This window comes from Schistocerca piceifrons, chromosome X (genome assembly GCF_021461385.2).
Source record: "Schistocerca piceifrons isolate TAMUIC-IGC-003096 chromosome X, iqSchPice1.1, whole genome shotgun sequence".
Classification (NCBI taxonomy): Eukaryota; Metazoa; Arthropoda; class Insecta; order Orthoptera; family Acrididae; genus Schistocerca; species Schistocerca piceifrons.
This window is the reverse complement of record NC_060149.1, coordinates 531,702,399-531,710,543: the sequence shown is the minus strand read 5'-3', so window position 1 is coordinate 531,710,543 and position 8,145 is coordinate 531,702,399.

Genomic DNA, 8,145 nt, shown 5'->3' with positions numbered 1-8,145 from the left:
GGGCAAATAAACAGAGCAAGTTTAAAACTAGGCCTAAAATCAGTTATAATAAAAAGTAGTGCATAATCAACACATGGAAAAGAAAATGATATTCATTAAGAATGACCTCGTAGAATTTGTTGATTTAGGACAGTTGCAAACGACTGGATGGACAGAAAATGAAATAAACCAAGAGCATAATAGTTTATAGTGCTTCAGGTAGGTGTGCATTTGTCTAAAATAGGAGGTTCTATCAGTTTTGAATACTGTCAGTGAGACATGGACTTCAGATGCGAAACCGTTCAAAAACTGGTAGCTGCTCAGCGGACAATGAAGATATGCATGTTGTGAATCACTAGAGGAGGCGCGAAAGATACAAATAAGCCAGGGAACACACTGGAGTGAAAAACTAAATTACAACAGTGCAACTGAAGTGCAAGTGGCAGCACATGAAGCCATGCGAACCGATTGATAGGCGCAATAAGGACGTTGTTTGAAGGATTCCAAGAAAGACGGAAAGGACAAGAATAAGACCCATTGGAAGATGTCTATAAAACTGTTCGGTATTAGGGTCGCATGTGTTTGAACATGGAATAATTTGTAACTACATTCCTATGCCAGTAATAGGATCTGAAAATTGCTGCCGTGACAACCGAAACCAGGAATACAGAGCAGTAACTGTGTGGATTTTGTCAGTTGAATAAATAAAAAAAATCAATGTAACGTATTTTGCACAAAAAGGCGAAGAGATCAATTATTGTTCGTTTACGCTATTGTTGGTTCAGATATTGGAAATTGTAACTACCGTAAAATACCTAGGAGTAACCGTCTGGAGTGACCTAAAGCAGATTGGCCGCACAAAACGAATTGCAGTAAGAGCAAATACCAGGCTGATGGCTCTGAGCGTTAGGGGACTTAACTTCCGAGGTCATCAGTCCCCTAGAACTTAGAACTACTTAAACCTAACTAACCTAAGGACATCACACACATCCATGCCCGAGGCAGGATTTGAACCTGCGACCGTAGCGGTCGCGCGGTTCCAGACTGAAGCGCCTAGAACCGCTCGGCCACCCTGGCCGGCAAATACCAGGCTGAGTCCATTGGAAAAATCTTAAGAGTATCTAATTCATCTATGAAAGAAATGCCCAACAAAATACTTGTTCGACCGATTCTTGAGTATTGTTCATCAGTCCGCGACCCTTACAACGTTCGATTAAAAAACAGACAGAAAAGATATATCAAATGGCGGCATGTTTCCTCACGATATAGTTTAGTATGCGTAAATGGGTTATACAGATGCTCAAGAAACTCCGGTGGCAGACGCCGCAAGAGAGGCCTTGTGCATCACGGAGAGGTTTAGTATTAACATTCCGAGAGCGTAAGTTCAAAGAAGAGTCGGGCAACTTATTCATTCCTCCCACATACGAGGGAAATGACAACAACGAGAAAATCGGAGACGTCACAGCTCATACAGAGGTTTATCGACAGCCGTTCTTCCGCGCACCGTTCGCGAATGGTACAGGTAAGATGTCTTGAGGAGTAATACATGTAGTAGCAGATTTTTCAATCGTGATAGAGTATCGTGTTTTACAAGTGCAGGAAGCGTATGGTTAGCTTAACATTGTACAGATAATCGGAAAACACGGACACCCCAAAATACGTGTTTTTACAGGAAACTGCTATTTACTGCTTTTACAAAATTATTTAAATAAAAATAAAACTTTTAATACAAATGTTTCTAAATCGAACTAAAGAGCATAAAATAATTTCTCCTAGCCCCATATAGATAGTACTGAAAATTTGTGACTATGAATTTTTTAATAACTATGAAAATACTCGTAAGATTTAAAACGAAAATAACGTGGCGCATGCAACATATAATAGTAAGGAAGTGAAATACTCATGCATCGACTATCTATTGTTTGCGCCCCAAATGTTTCCTCTTAAATCGTAAAATTATTTTCATAGTTGTTAAAACTTCACAGTCACAGAGTTTCAGAAGTATCTGTATAGGGTTAGGAATCTGTATGGGTCTGGGAGATATTCTTCCCCACTTTTTAATCCGATTTAAAAATGGGAATATTAAGAATTGATTTTTAATTAAATAGTTATTTTATGCTTTTTAGTCCAGAATGTGCCAAATTTTTCGATCGATTTCGGACATTTTGATGAGATTACCACAGAGACAAGTGGTAAATTTCAAGTTTATTTCAGTTTTTCTTCACCCAGTCAAACCATGTATTGCTTACTCCTAAGTATATCTCGCGGAAAAAAACTTGAAGGCCTACCAGCAATCGTACTTTTCACGAATCACTCGCGACTGGAACAGGAAAAGGGTGAAATACAGCGGTATACAAAGTACCCTCGAACAGAAACCAGACAAAAAAGCTAGTTAATATTGCATTGTCATCCAGTTATGAGATATGTTAAAATTCCAAGTCTCTAGCTCGTCGAGAAGTTAGTTTAAAATCAATTGCAAAATTTGTACCGAACAGACAGACAGACGGACAGACTATCGAGGAAGTGAACTCATTAAAACGTGCTGAGAAAAAGTGCTACATGTCACATTTGAAACTCCACCTCACTCCCTACGCGTTACTCGTTTGAAACAACTGTTTGGAAGTTATCGAAAAAACAACCTTCGTTCTAAATATATGCGAATATTTCCTTTTATTTCAAAATGCGTCCAACTATACGTGGATGGTCCGCACCCAGATAACAGTGAATATGCTGGACTCAACGCCGTTGAGATTCCGACATGTGTCTGACCTGCGAAGCAGGATCCAGATGGCGTCCTTCACGGTATTCCGTCGTAAACTCCACCCAGAGACTGCACTATGATCACAAGGAAAGTTTAACTACGACTGAGACATTAGAACACTGTTTTCCGGGAGGTCGTGTGGTATCACGCCACAAGGACGAGCGTGTGAGAGCGCGTTCCGTAGCGCCCAGAAGCAGCTTTGTGAGCGGAGCTTTGCCGCCGACGTGAGCGGCACACTCCGGGCTGGCGCTGATGGGTGTTGCGCTGCTTCTCGCGTCTACTCTGCTGCCGTTTCCCTTTGATGGAAGCCGCAGTCTCCTCCAAACACATAACAATGGACTTCCGGCGCAACCCAGGACGCTCGTGTATAATATGAGGGGAACCTTCAGTAGTACTGCTTATTCCCATAATCAGGTGCACGTCGAAAGGGGAAGGGTGTTTATACTTTTTCATACATCATTTCCCCAATTTCATAGCTACCTTTCGAAGCAATAAAGTATCATCAACACAAATGGTTCAAATGGCTCTGAGCACTATGGGACTGCTGAGGTCATCAGTCCCCTAGAACTTAGAACTTCTTAAACCTAACTAATCTAAGGACATCACACACATCTATGCCCGAGGCAGGATTCAAACCTGCGACCGTAGCGGTCGCGCGGTTCCAGACTGAAACGCCTAGAACCGCTTGGCCACCACGGCCGGCAGCATCATCACACAAAGAAGATACAGCGAGGTGAAAAAAATTCATGGGATAGCGATATGGACTCACACAAATGCGGTAGTATCGAGTACATAAGATATAAAAGGACAGTGCAGTGGCGGTGCTGTTATTTGTACTCAGGTGATTAATGTGGAAAGGTTGCCGACTTGATTATGACCGCACAACGGAAATTAACAGGTTTTGAAAGCGGAATGACAGTTGGAGAGAGATTCCTGAGACATTACATTTCGGAAATCGTTGGGGAAGTCAATATTCCGAGATCCACAGAGCCAGGAGAGTGCCGAGAATACCATAGTTCAGGAATTTCCTCTCACCATGGGCAACGCAGTGGCCTACGGCCTTCACTTAACAACCGAAAGCAGCGGCGTTTGCATGAGTTGTCAGTGCTAACAGACAAACAACACGGCGTGAAATAACAGCAGACGTCAATGTGAGACTTACGTCGAACGTATCCGTTGGGACAATGTGGCGTTAATGGGCTATGGCAACAAACGACCGACTCGAGTTGCTTTGCTAACAGCACGACATCGTCTGCAGTGCCTCTCCTGGGCTCGTGACCATATCAGTTGGCCCATATACGACTGGAAAACCGTGGCCTGGTCAGATGAGTCGCGATTTCAGTAGGTAAGAGCTGATGGTCTGGTTCGAATGTAGTGCACAACCAGCGGATCCATGGACCCAAGTTTTCAACAAGGCGCCGTGTAAGCTGGTGGTGGTTCCGTAATAGTGTGGACTGTGTTTACCTGTAATGGACTGGGTCCTCTGGTCCAACTGAACCAATCATTGACTAGAAATAATTATGTTCGGCTACTTGGAAACCATTTACAGCCATTCATCGACTTCATATTCTCAATCAACAATGGAATTCTTATGGATGACAATTCGCCATGTCACCAGACCACAACTATTCGCGATTGGTTTGAAGAACAGTCTGAACAGTTCGAGCGAATGATCTGGTCATCCAGATGGGCCGACATAAATCCCATTGAGCATTTATGAGACCTAATCGAGAGGTCAGTTCGTACACAATATCCAGCACCGACAACACTTTCGCCGTTATAGACGACTATAGAGGCAGAATGGCTCAATGTTTCTGCAGGGTACTTCTAACCACTTGTTAAGTCACTGCCACGTCGAGCTGCTGCACTACGCCGCACGAAAGGAGGTCCGACGCGATATTAGAAGGTATCAAATGGCTCAAATGGCTCTGAGCACTGTGGGACTTAACATCTATGGTCATCAGTCCCCTAGAACTTAGAACTACTTAAACCTAACTAACCTAAGGACATCACACACATCCATGCCCGAGGTAGGATTCGAACCTGCGACCGTAGCGGTCACGCGGTTCCAGACTGAAGCGCCTAGAACCGCACGGCCACACAGGCCGGCTTAGAAGGTATCCCACGACTTTTGTCACCTCAGTGTACATTTAAAACGAGATAAACATTTGTTGCTTTGGTGAGTGCCTGAATGACCCTCAGGGAACAACGCAGCCAGGTAAACAAGCATTAGCACAAGCTGACCTACCAGTCGTTAACAACGAACGTGGTACTTTTCTTTCGGCTCTTGAATCAACAGGAAGCAGAGTAAGCCAGGAGAGGAACGGAAAGATCCTCCACTAACAAAAAAAGGGAAAACTAACTTGCACAGCGTAGACAGAAACAATTTAAAGAAACAGAATTCCCTCTTTTGCATGCTCGCATGACCATAGTTTGCTGACCAGAATTACAATCCAAGTGTTTAGTGAAATACCGATAACTGTGATTGCACACCTCGATTTTATTTTATGTAAATTATGGCTTTAGCAAAGCTGTTCACATTGGGCAAAGCCACTTTTACTGCGCACTAATGTAAACAAATTATTATTATTATTATTATTATTATATAAGACTGTCTTATTCATTTTATCGTAATTAACCAGTGTGTTAGTATTACACTGAAATATTTTATATGTTTTGTTGTTATCATTATTCATTCATATACATCTATGCCCCGTTTAAAAGTGGAGAGGTGACACAGCCGGCCGAAGTGGCCGTGCGGTTAAAGGCGCTGCAGTCTGGAACCGCAAGACCGCTACGGTCGCAGGTTCGAATCCTGCCTCGGGCATGGATGTTTGTGATGTCCTTAGGTTAGTTAGGTTTAACTAGCTCTAAGTTCTAGGGGACTAATGACCTCAGCAGTTGAGTCCCATAGTGCTCAGAGCCATTTGAACCATTTTTTTGGAGAGGTGACAGCAAGTTATATTTGGGGAGGCGGGAAGCAGTAACTTTCCAGTAACTGTACTTCAGGGATGATGCTATTATGTGTAGGAAGCTTGCAATCTCAGAAGACTGTAGAAAAATGCAGTAAGACCTGGAGAGAAGCTGCGACTGCTACAGGAATGACATTCTATCTGCACGAAAGTAAGTGTGCTGTATTGCTCGTTTATAGGGAAGATATACATTGCTTTTCCAATATATTACTGACGATGAATCACTGTAAACCGTGAAATATCTAGGAGCAACAACCTGGCCGGCCGGTGTGGCCGAGCGGTTCTAGGCGCTTCAGTCTGGAACCGCGCGAACGCTACGGTCGCAGCTTAGAATCCTGCCTCGGGCATGGATGTGTGTGATGTCCTTAGGTTAGTTAGGTTTAAGTAGTTCTAAGTTCTAGGGGACTGATGACCTCAGAGCCGTTTTTGAGCAACAACCTGGAGGGACTTAAAGTGGAATGAGCACAGAGAGCTAGTTGTATGTAAAGCAGGCACTAAAGTGAGATTTATTGAAAGAATCTTAAAAAGTAACTACGTGGTCAGGCTCAGAGTACTACGCGATGCTGACCGCCTACTGTGTCGTCCACAGTCGAGTCGAGTCTTGTGGTTGCGAAATGGTGGGACATGGTGTCAGCACACTGTTCTCCCACCCGCTGATAGCGTTACATACTTGGTGCTGCTTCTCGTTCATGTAGCTCCATTTACTCTAAAGAGGTCGAATGCACTGTGTTCCAGTCCTCTCGCCAAGGTGAAATCCCTCGCAGTACTGGGAACGAACCCATGCCCTACGCATGGCAATTAGATCGCTCAGTTACCGAGACGGACAGTGGAAGCCTCGTAAAGAAATGTAATTCATCCACGGAAGAATTAGTTTGCAAAACACTCGTTCGACCTTTTCTTAAGTGCTTCTCGTCGACCCGGAACTCTTACAACGGAAGATTAATACAAGAGAAGGTCTAGCGAAGAGTGGCGCCTTTCGTCGCAGTTTATTTTAATTATAGCGAGATAACAACTGTGGTACCATAACTACCCAGTACAACACACACAAGTATGGCTTGCGGAGTATAGAAGCAGATGTAGATCTTCTGGCTTATTCCATTCGGAACGTGCCCTAGGCCCTCCATCATTGTATTCTTAACCCTACGATGGTGGCAGCAGAACTGTCGCACAGAATACTAGTCCAGTGAACGAAGGAAAATTGGGAAAAAAATTCGTGCAGTCGCAAATTTTTGTACAGTATACAGTAGCAGGGGGCGGGGAGTGCCATCACCAACATCCTAAAAATGTTGACCGGTGGGGAGAGAGTGTAGAGGAAGTGGGAGCGGACGTTTAAAAGTCAGTTGTTCAAGTTTTTCTTGAATAGTTCTTCGTCCTAGCCACCCTCGATGGAATACTAAAAAAAGCAATACGTCTTCAGGCCACAAGTGACCCATCGGAACCATCCCACCGCCGTCTCATCCTCAGTTGAGCATGCGGATAGGGGGGGCGTGTCATCAGCAAACCGCTCTCCCGGTCGTTATGATGGTTTTCTTTGACCAGAGCCGCTACTATTCGGTCGAGTAGCTCCTCAATTAGCATCACGTGGCCGAGTGCACCCCGTATCGATGGAATATGCCACTGAGAAATTCCGTTACATCAGTTTGAACGTGACGTGGCACACAATCCTGATGAAAGTAATAATGTCGCTAATGCTGGATTTATCATGTGAAACATTTCTAAGTAAGAGTCACACGTGACTGTCTCCTCAAAGGAGTACGGCCTGAAGAACCACGTAGACGACAGACCGTACAATACTGATACTCCTGGGAGATTAACATCCCTTTTTTCAGCCACGTATGGATTTTCGTTAGCACAATACACGAAGCTGTGGCGGTTTATTGTTCCGTTAGCTTTAAAGGAAGCTTCAGCCGACCAGAGATAATAGCTTGGGAGTGTTCATCTTTTTCACATGTGTGGACGAACCACTAACAAAATTCAGTCAGATTCATTCTCGTTCAGAGATCGGAGAAGGATCGGCATGTAAGTCTTCTATCTCGGATTCCGCAGAATCCTGTAACAATGGTTTTGCTGATCCCGGTCTCACGAGAGCATTACCCACAGATATTTTCTGGAATTGTGTGTACGCCTCAATCACTGCGTCAGTACTTACTTTCGTTATCTGATGAACATTTCTTTCTTCCACAACGTCCCCTCTTCACACCATGCACAATTCTATCGACTTAAAAAAAAAAAGTACTCCAGCTGAGCCGGCTGGAGTGGCCGAGAGGTTCTAGGCGCTACAGTCTGGAATCGCGCGACCGCAACGGTCGCAGGTTCGAATCCTGCCTCGGGCATGGATGGGTTTGATGTCCTTAGGTTAGTTAGGTTTAAGTAGTTCTAAGTTCTAGGGGACTGATGACCTTAGAAGTTAAGTCCCATAGTGCTCAGAGCCAT